General features: G+C 42.1%; 2 long non-coding RNA genes across 3 annotated transcripts; both read left to right on the top strand.

The window, feature by feature from the left end:
• Positions 1 to 4,661: 4,661 nt before the first annotated feature.
• Positions 4,662 to 5,824, top strand: LOC132084330 (uncharacterized). Its single transcript, XR_009420054.1, has 3 exons — positions 4,662 to 4,721; positions 5,416 to 5,491; positions 5,609 to 5,824. It is a non-coding gene; the product is annotated as an uncharacterized LOC132084330 (long non-coding RNA).
• Positions 5,825 to 11,877: 6,053 nt separating this feature from the next.
• LOC132083729 (uncharacterized) lies at positions 11,878 to 16,197 on the top strand. Of its 2 annotated transcripts, XR_009419977.1 has the most exons (7): positions 11,878 to 12,073; positions 12,759 to 12,823; positions 13,442 to 13,505; positions 14,197 to 14,272; positions 14,390 to 14,698; positions 15,039 to 15,156; positions 15,751 to 16,197. It is a non-coding gene; the product is annotated as an uncharacterized LOC132083729 (long non-coding RNA). The 2 variants fall into 2 exon arrangements; XR_009419976.1 differs by lacking the exon at positions 11,878 to 12,073 and having other exon boundaries at positions 12,582 to 12,823.
• The last annotated feature ends 220 nt before the right edge of the window (positions 16,198 to 16,417 follow it).

Here is a 16,417-nt window from a genome sequence, read left to right as displayed (position 1 = left end):
ATGAGTGGCACTGTCTTGAGTTTAGTAGATTGGTTTGACTTTTTTAAAGTACTTTTTGTAATTTGCTGTGTGTGTTTCTATAGGATTTTGTTTTATTTTGGTTCCATTTTTCTGTCGTGATGAGAATTGTTATTGTAAAGAGTGTTCTTTGTTTTTTCACTGACACTTGTTTGGCTGTTGGAGATTCCTTGATGTTTTTGGAAGATATTGGTGGGAATTTGGTGCTGTTTGTTCTGTCATTTCATTTAGGAATTGGATTTTAAATATACAATCATGACTCTAACTCTCTTGAAACAAAAGAAATAGATGTGTAGCAATGGGAATGAGCCAATTTTATTTTTATATATTCGATCAATTTTAAAATTTAACATGTAACTTAAGTCATTATATGTTTCAATAAGTTATTCTAATTTTAATAGAGTATTGTGTATGTTTATAGATATATGAATAGAGAACATAAATGTAAATACGACCCAAACAAAAATACAATAATATAAATGTATTGCAACTATATGCAGATATATAAAAAATTTAATAATAAATTGTAAATGTAAAATAACATAAATTGATACATTATATAATACAAGTAATACTGTATATATCTGATTAAAAATATTATAGGAAATCGATATAAAATAGATATAAATACGGAAGTGATCTATCTATCTATATATATCTATCATTTGTTGTATATTATGATAAATATAAATATTTTAAAAAATTTAGGTAGTTTAAAATAATGAATGGTTTTGCTTTTTCTTTGCCAAAGCAGGGGTTTTAGTATAAAAATTGCAAATACAAATAATATAAAGGCAGAAATATAAGTATAGAAATAAATAGTAAACACATTAAAGATTTATATAAAAATTAGAAATATAAGGGAAAAAAGTTGTAGCAGTAGATATGGTAAATAATTTAAAAAATAATTCCCGTATAGTTTTGAATAAGGTGCATATTATATATAGTTATTAATGTAATGCATCAATATAAACTATAAATATAAATTTGAATATAGTCATGCAAGCTATAACTATAAAAATATTTCAATATAGTGTAAAAGAAAGGTTTTTTTGTATGTATTGAGTTAGAAAGGGATTTTAATTTTAAATAATAAAAGTGTTATAGAAATAGAATTTTTAAAATATAAATATAGAATCAATACATAAAGATATTTATAAAACCACAAAAGATAAATAAATATTATTAGTAGGAATAGACATAATATAGTATAAGGAATAGACATAATATAGTGTATAAATAACGTACTGCATCCATGTCCACTATAAATATGCATGTGAATATAAATACGAAAAATAGAAATATCAAATGTATTTAAATCTAATTTAAAACAACGGGGCTTGTTTGGGTCATGTCGGGTAAGCGGCGGGTTTTTGGCATTTATTTCCGAGCAGTTTTTGTCGGGGGTCGCCCCTGTTGTTTTTTGCCGCCTTCGCTGCCCGCAGCCCCGAGGCGCGCTGCGGCCCCGGCTGGGGCGGGCGGCAGTGCTGCCGCCTTGTGGGCAGAGCGCGGTACTGCAGCCCTGCGCCGAGAGGCCGCCACGTTGGGAGTGGCGAGTCGCGGGTGTCGCGGACTTTTGGTTGACCTTCTCGAGATGGGGGCAGAAATGGCGCGTAAATTGAAGGCCCCAGTCCGTCTTCAGGGCTGCCTGCGTGTAAGACCGAAGCCGGCGCGGCCCCAGTGGGATTTTTTGTGGCGTTTTAGATGTACCCGAAAGGCGCCGTGGTCTCAGCGGCGCCGCGGGCGAGCGTATTTTGGCGGGTTTGTGACAGGCATGTGGGTAAACGGGTCTCTGTGCCGGGGTCCTGTCACGGCCGCTTTCCCGCCCTGAGGGAGCCGAGCCGGGCCGAATAGTTGCGAAGAGCCGAAGAGCCGAGTGTGGCCAGAAACAGCCGAGTTTCACCGAAGAGCCGAGTGTGGCCGGAAACAGCCGAGGTTCCCCGAGGAGCCCAGAGGAGCCGAAAACAGCCGACTTGAACCGAAGAGCCGAGTGTGGCCAAAACAGCCGAGTTTACACCAAGAGCCGATGATAGCCGAGTGTAGCCGACACTGGCCGCTTTTAGACAATGTGCCGAATATGACCGAGTTTAGCCCAATCGTGCCGAGTTCGGCCGAAGAGCCGAACTGAAACGAGTTTAGACCAAGAGCCGAACCGAGCCGAATTCAGCCGAGTTTCATTCAACAGAACCGAACGCCGCCGCAGCGCTGTGCCTGCAGTGCGCCTGTGCAGACGGCAGGAGGCGCTGTGCCTGCAGTGCGCCGGGACAGACGACAGGGAGCGCTGGGGCTGCAGTGCGCCGGGACAGACGGCAGGGGGCGCTGTATAAAGTAAGTATCAAATATCAACTATCTATAAGAAGGGGTTAAAAGCTCTATGTCACGTGCAGCAGTAGAAAATTTCAGGCTCCCAGGGAATAAATAGTTTTCTTTAAATCATTTTCGTTTTGGAGGTTTTTTTTTACTCCCAGGTATCCTGACAGTTTCTACTGCTGCTGTTTTATTCTAAAGCTAGAAAGATAAACCAAGATCAGAAATACAAGAAAGGGAAAGGGATAGGAAAGGAAAGGAAAGGAAAGGAAGCAGGAGAGCAAGAGGGAAGGGAAGAGTTGAAAACCAGAGTGAAAAAAGAAAAAAGAGTTGGAGGGAAAAAGAGAGGGCATTCGGGAGGAGCGGTGCTGCCTCGGGTCCTTCCCCGCCCTGGGGCGAAGGAGCCGTTTGATGCCCGGGAGGGATTGCAGCTCCCTGTGGCGCGGGACGGCGCCGTGGCTGTCAGCCCGAGACTACAACTCCCGGCAGGCCGTGCTGCCGGCGCGGCGTGTGACGCAACGGCTGACGCGGCCCATGAGTGGCTGGCGTGCCAGGCGGCCGCGCGGGGCTGTGCGCGGGCAGCTGGCGGCGCCTCTCCCGCGCGGGACGGCGACGCTGGAGGGGCGAAGGCTCCGTGTGGGCGCCCGCGTGGAGCTGAGGAGCGCGGAAGGAGCGTCCGCCCGGTTCGTCGGCCTCACTCAGCGGTGCCGGGGGCTGGGGCGCTGCCGCCCGCCGATGGCGGAGGGCGAGGCGGTGCTTTGCTGCCGCGGGCCGGGAGCTGCAGGAGCCGCCGCGGGCGAGCGGCGCCGGGCGCTGCCGCGGTCCCGGTGGGGCGGCCGCCCTCGGGCTGGCGGAGGCGCCGGAGGAGCCCCCGAGCCGCAGCCGTCTCCCTCGGGCTGCTGCCGGTGCTGCGGGCGGAGGCGGCTCCGCCGCGTGTCGGGCGTTGCGAGCAGGGAGCGCTGCGACATCGGCGGCGTGACGGGGCTGCTGCCCGCGTTAGTGCTCGTGGCTCTTTCCGCCGTGGAAACGGACGGAGCGGCGCTGAGCGGTAAAGCCCGAGATGGCCGGGAGAATGCCCAGCGCGGGGAGCCGGCGGGCTGTACCCTTCGGATGGCCCAGGTGCGAGCTGCAAACTCATCCCCGCTTCCGCCCCTGCCCTCCCGAGCCCCAGGGAAAATGCTTTCCAGCATTGTCGAGCTTCTGAAAGACAAAACTTGTGATTTGACACTAGCATCCAGAAAAGGTTTCTGTCTAGATTAGCAAATGCCTAAATTGTTCTTGGTTACATCCCGTGACCGGTTTTAGGCAGTGACTTTATACTGCTTTTAGGATGTTCTTGTACAATGGTGAGAAAAGTGGCAGGTCTGATAGTGGTTTCACTTTTTTCTACTTCACGTTCCATAAGATTCTTTTGTCCAAGCACTTGTTTTAAAATTCTACTGTAGGCGTTTATGGTTCACTTTTTTTTTCTTTGCAGCACCCGTGACATTTTTTTGCTCTAAATCGGGAGTAAATATAGCTGAGTAAAATCACCTTGGTTTTCTTCCTTCTTTTTTTAACTGAATTGTTTTTATTAAAAATCCTATTTGAATATGTAGAAAAAGTGGGGATGTCCTGTAATATATCCTAGCTTTTCTTGTTTCCAGGGTACCCAGAAAATATGTCTCCCTTAGAGTCCCACAGAAACGTTCTCAGTGCGATCTCTATCAAGGTATGTATTTCCAAGTAAGTGATCCCTTTAGATATTTGCCTGTGAATTACCTTTTCCTGTAATTGAGAGCTTGCGTTCTGTGGGTTTTATGATAAAGCTGTAAAACATGTAAAAATGGTTTTGCAAGTCTTAATTGTTGAAGGCAGCAAGAAGTGGATTTAGAGCCTGTTCTTGAGCAGACAAAGGGAAAAAGTGTGACTTGGATGCTGAACTTGTCATTTTTCATTGGACTTGTCTGGAATGATTTAAGAATAGAGAGAGCTAGAAAAAGAGAGAAATAGAATTGGTTCTTGAGCCCTCCTCAAATGCTCACCATGATGCAGCGTAGAGCCGAAGGGAAGGGTGATGGAACAGAGCTCTGTGCTTTAGAAGGAAATAAATTTAAACCTGACCTCCACACAGAGTCTCACTAACTTCTGTTGTTTTAAAATACCAAATACGTTTAGGAAGTGTTGGAAGTTAGTATTTTGGGAAAGAAATGGCAGTTCCACAGAACATTCCATGGAACAGAGGCTCTGGGAACAATTCGTGTTGTAACTGCTGTCACTGCAATCAGTTGGTGGCTCAGCCTTGCAATGTGCACTTGGCCTTCTATAAAGCACTGTTTTGTTTGCCTTTCAGTGCTGTGAGTCTTGATAAATTGGAGAAGAGCCCAAGAGAAAGTTTTCATCCCTTGATATAAAAGGTAGGAAGTGACTTTTTTTGGTTTGGTTCTTTTTCTTTATTATTTTCTGGAAATAAAAGTAATTAAGTATAGGTACTACTGGTTTGTTTCTTCCAGTAGCAGGTGATAATAATAGTAGTAGTACTAGTAAAAATAATAATAGACATAATAATAATAGTAATGTGTAATACTACTTACACTGTCTTTATCCATTGGTCTGGCCATTTCAAATCAAAACTTCTAAACACAAATCAAGCCATCATCCTTGTAGAATCTTTCACAGCAGTGGGCTATAGATCCTGGTTTTGTTGACAGGATTTATTGGTTGTGGAAGAACAAGAGGGAAGTAGAAGCCTAACTACTTCTAGCTCACAGAGCCGTCCAGTGAACAGAGCTTTGTGTTTTGATGGGCTTGTGATGACTTTGAAATCAATTGCTCCTTACAGTAAAAAAAAAATTCATGTTTTTTTGAACGTGACAGCAGAAATACTTTTAGGCACCAACTGAATAATAATAGATCACCAATTTAAGTAAAAAATTCATGCTATACTATCAAAATTTAAAGGTAAATTATTATGTATTAGGTGATGGTCTAAAGTGTATGTTCTCATGTGTAATGCAAAGATACATACGTACCTGAAAGTCCTTAGAGGAAACAAATTTTTATGTCTGCTGTTTGACTGTTTATCATACGATATTTGGTTTTCTTTCCCAGGGATGGGTGAATTTTAACTTTGGAGTCCTCTCTGCTAAGGATGCTCAGCTTACAGGTGATGAAATGTTCAGTAATGGTGAGTTTTTCACCTTCTCTTTAATTGCTGTGCTGATCTGCATAAGAAAAAAACAAAAGCAAGAGAAAAAAGAAGGATGGTTTATTATTTTTGATGCTGTTTTGTTTGTTTCCTCAGTATTTGCTGCAGCTCTGCTCGCCCAAGCTTTGGGTTCCTTCTGTCCCACTGGGAGTTGCCCAATTTGGTTGCATCTGGTGAAATTCCCCCGAGACCTTACAGAACTAGCTCAAACTACGTGAGAGCCATTTGCAGTTCTTTCCAGACACCTGGAGAATGGGCGACGTTTCTGAGGATCCGGCGAGTGCGCTTCTATCCAAACTCAGTCTGTGAAATTCCTGGGGAAAACCCTTCTGTGTCCTGAAGGGTTCAAACTCTGGTGAGGATGCAGTTATCAGGTGCTCACCTGGACGGTTCCAGCTCCCAAAGGTAACACTTGTACTCTTGCCCTGTAGTTTACATCTATTGTATTTTTGTTATTTTGCAAGATTTTTTGTCTTTGCAAAATATTGTGCATTTCACTCTTTGGAACCTCTCAGATGGTTCTTTGGTGCAGCACCACCCCATGGGACACTTGGCTGCTGTCCTGAAGGGGTTGGTTGCTGGAATTGTAAATCCTGGAGAGTTTATATGTCTTCTGTCCCCAGGCAGGTATCGTGGTTTGTTTCCTTTTGTTCTGTTGGTTAGGCGCTGCTTCTCGTTGCAAGTATGAATTTCAAACTGCCCTGTTCTTACTTTAACTGTTTTCCTGGTTCTCTCCGCACGGCAGGGAAAGACTCTCGTCTCCTTGCCGTCGGGCTCGGTGCTGTCCAAGAAGATGCAGAGACTAAAAAAATCCTAAGAAGCAAAATACGACTGCAGGGAAAAGAAGCTGGAGAGAACAGGAGGTGATATTGTTATCCTTACCCTGTATTAGAAACATCCGCTGTGCTTTGATGCTGGCAGCTGCCAGGGGCTTGTTAGCTCTTTGTAGGCAGGTGTAGGTGTTCACTTGTAGGTTTTTTCTCTGGACAAGTCAATTCAAACTTTGCTAAGCTTATATTTGCAGATTACTCTGTAGCACAGTCCAGCATGACATTTTTGAATGTTGTAAAAATACCATGTTACTTGGAAATTGCTAATGGAGAGAAGCTTTAGGGGAAAATAAGATTTCAGGGTTGGAAGATGTGAGAAGAATTTTGTGGGGATGTTAGACTGAAGTAAAGCACACTTGAAGCTGGACTGGCACGCTGGCAGGTCCCCTATTAAACAGTAGTGCTGAGGTTAGCCTGGGGGTTGCCCGTTGTTTCTGTAGAAATCAGTGTTTGCTGGTCTTCAGAAGTAAGCTGCTTTGAAAAGCTGGAAGGTGCAGCGTGCTGACAAGCCCCGTGCTTTGGATTAAAAGTAGATTTCGGAAGGGTCCTAAGCTTTTGTCTTTTCCTAGAAGTCGATGTAATCCTATCGAGGGGTTTTTAATATAAATCTGTGTTGCCACGTCATCCATCAGAGCCCTGTTGTACTAATCATCATACAGATACAAAAGAGAAAATCAGAGCCTGTCCCAACCACTTAGAGCCCAGAAGACGATTTCCTCGGGCTGCCATTTGCGTGCCATCGGTACTCACCACGAATTGACCCCTGTGGCTGTGACACAGCACCGGGACGCTGACGGAAGGAGGCTGGTCGCAGAGCCTGGAGGTCCCTGTCCCACGGGGAGGGAGAGGACGAGGCAGCGTCGCCTGCAGGGAGGGTCTCGTCCCCAGAGAGCAGCCGGCGACTCCATCCCTGCCCGGGGCTCCGGGTGCACCCTCGGGGAGGACGCCTGCCCTCAGGTTTCCCCCTGGGCACCCGGGGAGGGAACCAGGTCCATCCGTGTGGCAGCTGCAGGGCCTGCGGGCTCTGGGGCTCTGCAGCCGTGTGCCTTGTCACAGGGTGGCAGGGACGTGGCACTGCCCGGCCGCGCCGCTGGCCTCGGATCCTTGCTGCTTTCCTCCTGATCCCACATGGATGTACCAGCAGTCTTCTGTCTTTTCTTTAAAAGTGTCCTTGGGAGACTTCAAAGAGAGGGTAATCAGTGATGTCAAAGCCGACATATTTGACCCGTTGGCACTCCGGAGAAAAGACAAAAAGCTGCTTTGCATCCTTGTGCCTGCAAGTCATGAAGGGGCTGGGCGAGGTCACTGAGGCTCTGAGATGGAGGTGAGTTTGCATTCCAGTTTATTGGAACGGAGGCTCATCAGAAGTTTCCTCGGCTATCCAAGGCACAGAGCCCCGGAGCCGAGCGAGCCTGAGCTGCTGCGTGCTTGCTGTGAGCTTTGGGGTGAGCGTGCATCGTTGCAGGCCTGGGATGGATTGAAATGCGCTGAGGAAAGCAGAGGCAGGGAGGGAGGGAAATGCTCTGTTAACTTGTGCCAATTCTTCTGTCAGACTCATCACGGCGGGACAGCGTGAGGACTGAAAGTGTAAGAAGATGTGGAGGGAAACAGAGAACCTGACAGGAGCATCGGACGCACGAGTGCACGAATTTTGCTTTTTGCTTGGATGTAAACTCAGGAGTTGAAAGGAATTTGGGAGTGAGAAGGGACATTTTAGAAGGAGAAGGAAAAAAAGAAGTTGTTGTTGTTACAGACCTGGCAAAAGCTTTTGTTCTAGCTAATAAAAGAAGTTAGTTTAAAAAACAAAAAGGAAAAAATGTAGTGTTTTTTTTTTACTTCACTATGATATTCATTGGTGGTATATGGTGTGTTGTTTTATTTCTTGGTATTATTAACTCTGTGTAAATTGTTTTCTGAGTGAAGCTGTCTTTCTGGATTGGTTGGTTTGTATTTGAGGCAGGATTAATTTCAATAGGATTCTTTCATAGATTTCTGATGGGTATTACTGGGATTTTGGTTTTGTTTGTTGTATGCATAAACATAGAGCTTTGGTAGGGCCAGCTGGGCTGCTGGAGTTTTGGGTGTGAATTTATTAGATGGCTTTTGTTAGATGCAGTTTTTAATTTTTGAAATGTTTTTCAATGTAGTGGTCTTAAGGTGGTTTTTAAGAATTCCTTGTATTGTTTTCTGTTGTTTGTAGTTGGTGTATGATAAGGGATGTGGTGTGACTTCTTGAACGCTCTGGTTTTGGTGTTCCTAAGTTGTGATTTCTTTCTGGTTCGATAGTTTTTTTTGTTTTTATTTTTTGGGACAGGGGCATTTATATGGTGGGTTTTTATAGGCAATACGTTTTTTAATTTAGGCAGTGATATTTTTTAGTATTTTAATAGTTTAGATTTTTTATTTTCATGGCTTTAATTATTTTTTTTAATTTTTTCAAATAACTTGTATAGATGATAGGTTGTTATTTGTGCATGAGCATAAAGGTAGAGCTTTGGGGACTTTTTTTAGTAATGTTCAGGGTCAGTTGTACAGTTTTGAGTCTCGTGAGTTGGTTTGATTTAATTTTTAATGGGTGTTTGTTTTTATTAGCAGTTGTGTCATTTTCAAGGTGTATTTGAGTTTTTTTGGGGTTTTTGAGATACTGGTTTAGGAGGAAGTTTATGATGAGCATGTGCAGAGGTTTTGGGCTACTTTATAGTGGGATTTAAAATTGATTTACAGTTAGGTTTATTTGAGTTTTTATTGGGGTTCAGTGACGTTGTGGGATGTTTGTTCCGTTAGTGATAGAAATAGGTTTTGTTTGATGTGCTGCGACGGGACGGGCGTGTGCTGCGTGCTGGCGCTGACAAAGGTACGGTATCGCTGTGGCTCCGGTGTGTCGGGTTAGTGAACTTGTATGGTTTAATATAGAGATGAAAATAGCAATAAATATGAATTTAAAAATAAATCTAAAATTAGAGTGGTAAACATAAATATAGATAACAGATACATACATAAAACTATAATACGTGGTATATAATTGGAACATATTATCATATCGGTAAATGATAGTCTATTTTTTATATATATATATATATATATACAAAGATATATAAATATAGATTGTAAAAATAAAAATATTTAAATAGAGTAAAAGTAAATTGGGGGTTTTATTAGGTTATAGGCTGGGGTTTTTAAATAAATGATTGAAATAAAATATAAATTCAGATATACAAATATATATAGAAATACAAATATCTATACATATTTAATTTAAATAAATAGAAGTAAAAAAATATATATAATACAGAAAATATATATCTATGATTCTATTAGAAGGTATTCTCTCTAATATATATAATATCTATGAATAAAATAAATAAAAATATCCCTATAAATATCATTCTAATTTTGAAAAATAAATTTACTTCCTAAATTTTAAACCTGGTTCAAATAAAGGGGTGTCGTTGGTTTTTATTTGGTTAGAGGCAGGAGTTTTATTTTAAATAATATAAGTAATATAGAAATGTGGATCTTAAGATAGAAATATATAATAAATATATAAAGAGAAATTGCTAAAGCATGAATATAAATGTATATATAAATATATGTAAGTAATATGAAGAGTTGTAGTACAGAATATAAATAACATTATACGGGAATATAAATATAAAAATATGTAAATATAGTTTAAAAGAAAGGGAATGTTTTGGCTTTTATTGAAGTGGAGGCAGGGGTTTGATTTTGAATATTATAAGTGTTAGAGAAGTAAAAATCTTGACGCAGAAATATTTAATCAATGTATAAAAATATATAAATAACTACTCGCATCAGATGTAGTATAGAATGTAAATTTATTTATAACTTGACATTGGTAAAGATAAATGTATATGTAAGCAATAGACATTAATATACATTATTATAAATAGAAATACGAATATAAAAATCAGACATAAGGATAAAACCTATTTAAATATTTTTTAAAAGAAAGGGTTGGGGTCTTTTTTATTATTGGGTTAGAGGCAGGGTTTTCATTTTAAATAATATGAATGTAGATATTATTGTTACATATTTCTTAATATTGAGATATTAAATCGAGATATAAATATATATATATATAAACACAAAATATAAGTAAATAAAAATAATAGGAAGAGATGTAATGGAGAATACAAATAAGAGTATACATTAGTATACATTTTAAATGTAAAAGTGAATATCAACCTGGAAAATTGAATTTTAAAAAATATTTAAATGCAGTTGAGAAGACTGAGGTTCTTTTTGGCTTTCATGTGGGTAGAGGCAGGGGTTTTATTTTAAATAATGTGTTACAGATGTAAAAATCCTAACACAGAAAGTTATAATAAATATATAAAGATATGAGTAAAAGTATATAAAGATATAAGTAATAGGAACACATGTAACATAGAATATAAATTTATAAATAAATCGCTAAATATGAATGCAAAATCGATCATACATCAGTAAACATTTTAAATATAAATTTGAATTTTTTTTTTTTTTTAATTTAAATACAGTTGAAATGAAAGGGGTTTTTTTTTGCCATGTATGGGGTAGAGGCAGGGGTTTTATTTTGAGTACTGTGAGTGTTACAGAAGTAAAAATCCTAACAGAAATATATACTTACTAGGTAAAAATATGTATAAAAATATAAAAATAAATTTAAGTTTTAGGGATATATGCAATATGGAATAGAAATGTATTCATAAAAACAAATGTATAAATGGACAGTGTACATCAATATACATTATTAAATAGAAATGTGAATATTAATATGAAAAAAAATTTTTTTTAAATATTTAATTTTTTTTTTTTAAAGAAATTGTTGGGGTTTTGTTTTGTATTATCCTATTAGATTAGAGGCAGAAGTTTTTTTTCCCTCTTCCCGGTTGTTTTGGGGCATTTATTTCAGAGCAGTTTTCGGCGGGGGTCGCCCCTGTTGTTTTTTGCCGCCTTCGCTGCCCGCAGCCCCGAGGCGCGCTGCGCCCCCGGCTGGGGCGGGCGGCAGTGCTTCCGCCTTGTGGGCAGAGCGCGGTACTGCAGCCCTGCGCCGAGAGGCCGCCACCTTGGGAGTGGCGCGTGGCGGATGTCGCGGACTTTTAATTGACCTTCTCAACAGGGCGGCGAAAAGGGCGGGGAAGTGGAGGACCGGGGTGGGTGTCAGTGGACTGCCTGCATGGAATACCGACCCCGGCGCGGCCCCGGTGGTATTTTCTGTGGCGTTTCAAGTGTACCCGACACATGCTGTGGTCTCAGCGGCGCCGCGGGCGGGCGTATTTCGGCGGGTTTGTGACAGGCATGTGGGTTAAACGCCTCGCTGTGCCGGGGTCCTGTCACGTCCGCCTTCCCGCCCTGAGGGAGCCGAGCCGGGCCGAATAGTTCCGAAGAGCCGAAGAGCCGAGTGTAGGCGAACGCAGCCGACTTGAGACGAAGAGCCGAGTGTAGCCGAACACAGCCGACTTGAGACGAAGAGCCGATGATAGCCGAGTGTAGCCGACATTGGCCGCGTTTAGACAAAGAGCCGAATATGACCGACTTTAGCCCAACCGGGCCGAGTTCAGCCGAAGAGCCGGAAAAGCCGAATTTAGACGAAAAGCCGAACCGAAACGATTTTAGACCTAAGCCGAACCAAGCCTAATTTAGCCGAGTTTAATTAAACAGAACCGAACGACGCCGCAGCGCTCTGCCTGCAGAGCAACGGTGCAGACGGCAGCGGGCGGTGTATAAAGTGAGTATCAAATATCAACTATATATGCGAAGGAATAAAAAGCTCTGTGTCATGTGCAGCAGTAGAAAATTTCAGGCTCCCAGGGAATAAATAGTTTTCTTTAAATCTTTTTAGTTTTGGGGTTTTTTTACTCCCAGGTAGCCTGAAAGTTACTACTGCTGCTTTTTTATTCTAGAGCTAGAAAGGCAAACCAAGATTAGAAATACAAGAAAAGGAAAGGGAAAGAAAAAAAAGGAAAAAAATGGAAAAAAGGAGAGGAGAGGAAAGGAAAGGAAAGGGAAAAGGAAAAGAGTGAAAAACAGAGTTAAAAAAAAGAAAAAGAGTTGGAGGGGAAAAGAGAGGGCATCCGGGAGGAGCGGTGCTGCCTCGGGTCCTTCCCCGCCCTGGGGCGAAGGAGCCGTTTGATGCCCGGGAGGGACTGCAGCTCCCGGTGGCGGGGGACGGAGCCGTGGCTGTCAGCCCGAGACTACAACTCCCGGCAGGCCCTGCTGCCGGCGCGGCCTGTGACGCAGCGGCCGACGCGGCCCGGCATTTTTCTCTAAATCGGCAGTAAATACAGCTGAGTAAAATTAGCTTGGTTTTCTTCCTTCTTTTGTAACTGAATAGTTTTTATTAAAAATCCTATTTGAATATGTAGAAAAAGTGGGGATGTCCTGTAATATATCCTAGCTTTTCTTGTTTCCAGGGTGCTCAGAAAACATGCGTCCCTTAGAGTCCCTCAGAAAGGTTCTCAGTGCGATCTCTATCAAGGTATGTATTTACTAATAAGTGATCCCTTTAGATATTTGCCTGTGTACCTTTTCCTGTAATTGAGAGCTTGCGTTCTGTGGGTTTTATGATAAAGCTGTAAAACATGTAAAAATGGTTTTGCAAGTCCTAATCGTTGAAGGCAGCAATAAGTGGATTTAGAGCCTGTTCTTGAGCAGACAAAGGGAAAAAGTGTGACTTTGATGCTGAACTTGTCGTTTTTCATTGGACTTGTCTGGAATTATTTAGGAATAGAGAGAAGTAGAAAAAGAGAGAAATAGAATTGGTTCTTGAGCCCTTCTCAAATGCTCACCACGATTCAGTGTAGAGCCGAAGTGAAGGGTGATGGAACAGAGCTCTGCGCTTTAGAAGGAAATAAATTTAAACCTGACCTCCACACAGAGTCTCACTAACTTCTGTTGTTGTAAAATACCAAATACGTTTAGGAAGTGTTGGAAGTTAGTGTTTTGGGAAAGAAATGGCAGTTCCACTGAACGTTCCATTGAACAGAGGCTCTGGGAACGATTCATGTTGTAACTGCTGTCACTGCAATCAGTTGGTGGCTCAGCCTTGCAATGTGCACTTGGCCTTCTATAAAGCACTGTTTTGTTTGCCTTTCAGTGCTGTGAGTCTTGATAAATTGGAGAAGAGCCCAAGAGAAAGTTTTCATCCCTTGATATAAAAGGTAGGAAGTGACTTTTTTTGGTTTGGTTCTTTTTCTTTATTATTTTCTGGAGGTAAAAGTAATTAAGTATAGGTACTACTGGTTTGTTTCTTCCAGTAGCAGGTGATAATAATAGTAGTAGTAATAGTAAAAATAATAATAGAAATAATAATAATAGTAATGTAATACTACTTGAACTGTCTTTATCCATTGTACTGGCCATTTCAAATGAAAACTTCTAAACACAAATCCAACCATCATCCTTGTAGAATCTTTCACAGCAGTGGGCTATAGATCCTGGTTTTGTTGACAGGATTTATTGGTTCTGGAAGAACAAGAGGGAAGTAGAAGCCTAACTACTTCTAGCTCACAGAGCCATCCAGTGAACAGAGCTTTGTGTTTTGGTGGGCTTGTGATGACTTGGAAATCAATTGCTCATTACAGTTAAAAAAAATTGATGTTTTTTTGAACGTGACAGCAGAAATAACTTTAGGCACCAACTTAATAATAATAGGTCACCAGTTTAAGTTAAAAATTCATGCTATACTATCAAAATTTAAAGGTAAATTATTATGTATTAGGTGATGGTATAAAGTGTATGTTCTCATGTGTAATGCAAAGATACATACGTACCTGAAAGTCCTTAGAGGAAACAAATTTTTATGTCTGCTGTTTGACTGTTTATCATACGATATTTGGTTTTATTTCCCAGGGATCGGTGAATTTTAACTTTGGAGTCCTCTATGCTAAGGATGCTCAGCTTACAGGTGATGAAATGTTCAGTAATGGTGAGTTTTTCGCCTTCTCTTTAATTGCTGTGCTGATATGAATAAGAAAAAAACAAAAGCAAGAGAAAAAAGAAGGATGGTTTATTATTTTTGATGCTGTTTTGTTTGTTTCCTCAGTATTTGCTGCGGCTCTGCTCACCCAAGCTTTGGGTTCCTTCTGTCCCACTGGGAGTTGCCCAATTTGGTTGCATCTGGTGAAATTCCCCCGAGACCTTACAGAACTAGCTCAAACTACGTGAGAGCCATTTGCAGTTCTCTCCAGACACCTGGAGAATGGGCGACGTTTCTGAGGATCCGGCGAGTGCGCTTCTATCCAAACTCAGTCTGTGAAATTCCTGGGGAAAACCCTTCTGTGTCCTGAAGGGTTCAAACTCTGGTGAGGATGCAGTTATCAGGTGCTCACCTGGACGGTTCCAGCTCCCAAAGGTAACACTTGTACTCTTGCCCTGTAGTTTACATCTATTGCATTTTTGTTATTTTGCAAGATTTTTTGTCTTTGCAAAATATTGTGCATTTCACTCTTTGGAACCTCTCAGATGGTTCTTTGGTGCAGCACCACCCCATGGGACACTTGGCTGCTGTCCTGAAGGGGTTGGTCGCTAGAATTGTAAATCCTGGAGAGTTTGTAAGTCTTCTGTCCCCAGGGAGGTATCATGCTTTGTTTACCTTTGTTCTGTTGGTTAGGCGCTGCTTCTCGTTGCAAGTATGAATTTCAAACTGCCCTGTTCTTATTCTAACTGTTTTCCTGGTTCTCTCCGTCCGGCAGGGAAAGACTCTCGTCTCCTTGTCGTCGGGCTCGGTGCTGTCCAAGAAGATGCAGAGACTAAAAACATCATAAGAAGCAAAATACGACTGCAGGGAAAAGAAGCTGGAGAGAACAGAAGGTGATATTGTTATCCTTACCCTGTATTAGAAACATCCGCTGTGCTTTGATGCTGGCAGCTGCCAGGGGCTTGTTAGCTCTTTGTAGGCAGGTGTAGGTGTTCACTTGTAGGTTTTTTCTCTGGACAAGGCAATTCAAACTTTGCTAAGCTTGTATTTGCAGATTACTCTGTAGCACAGTCCAGCATGACATTTTTGAATGTTGTAAAAATACCATGTTACTTGGAAATTGCTAATGGAGAGAAGCTTTAGGGGAAAATAAGATTTCAGGGTTGGAAGATGTGAGAAGAATTTTGAGGGGATGTTAGACTGAAGTAAAGCACACTTGAAGCTGGACTGGCACGCTGGCAGGTCCCCTATTAAACAGTGGTGCTGAGGTTAGCCTGGGGGTTGCCCGTTGTTTCTGTAGAAATCAGCGTTTCCTGGTCTTCAGAGGTAAGCTGCTTTGAAAAGCTGGAAGGTGCAGCATGCTGACAAGCCCCGTGCTTTGGATTAAAAGTAGATTTCAGAAGGGTCCTAAGCTTTTGTCTTTTCCTAGAAGTCGATGTAATCCTATCGAGGGGTTTTTAATTCTGTGTTGCCATGTCATCCATCAGAGCCCTGTTGTACTGATCATCATACAATTACAAAACAAAACATCAGACCCTGTCCCGACCACTTAGAGCCCAGAACACGATTTCCTCGGGCTGCCATTTGCGTGCCATTGGTACTCACCACGGAAGCGAGCTGGGGATTGTTGCACCCGTTGGGAACAAACCGCTTCTCGTCACACAGAAATGGAATTGGGACGACGCCTCGGCCAGCCCCTCTCTGCCATCAGCTCCTGAATCTGCAGCAGAGCAGTTCCAGTCCATGCAGGCACGTGTAATCCAGCTCCTGATGATCTGAGCGCACGGAGCAGCGCTCAGCTGCTTTGGGGGGCTCAGGGAGGGCAGAGTGTGCATTGTCATCTTCCTGAACCTACAGACGAATCCAAGTCAGAATCCACAGCGTGGAAATCAGTCGCATATATGCTAAATAAAACTTGCAGATTTATTTAAGAATTGTTTCTGCTTGTTCTTTGTTGTGCTTCTGTGCTTAGAAAACCTCCCTTTAAAATCAGTTCAGTCCATCAGTTGAACCTTTGTTTGCAGACCCTCAGTGAGCAGAATTTGTTGCAGACTCAGTGCACGCTGTGCTGGCCTCCTGGGAGTGTGAGGAGCTCATGTGTGCTACTTTTTGCTTTAGGACGCTCTAAGGTATTTATTCCTTTTGGGATACATG

This window comes from Ammospiza nelsoni, chromosome 1, assembly GCF_027579445.1.
Source record: "Ammospiza nelsoni isolate bAmmNel1 chromosome 1, bAmmNel1.pri, whole genome shotgun sequence".
In the NCBI taxonomy this organism is placed as follows: Eukaryota; Metazoa; Chordata; class Aves; order Passeriformes; family Passerellidae; genus Ammospiza; species Ammospiza nelsoni.
The sequence above is the reverse complement of the archived record's forward strand: the minus strand, read 5'-3'. Positions and strand labels throughout refer to the sequence as shown.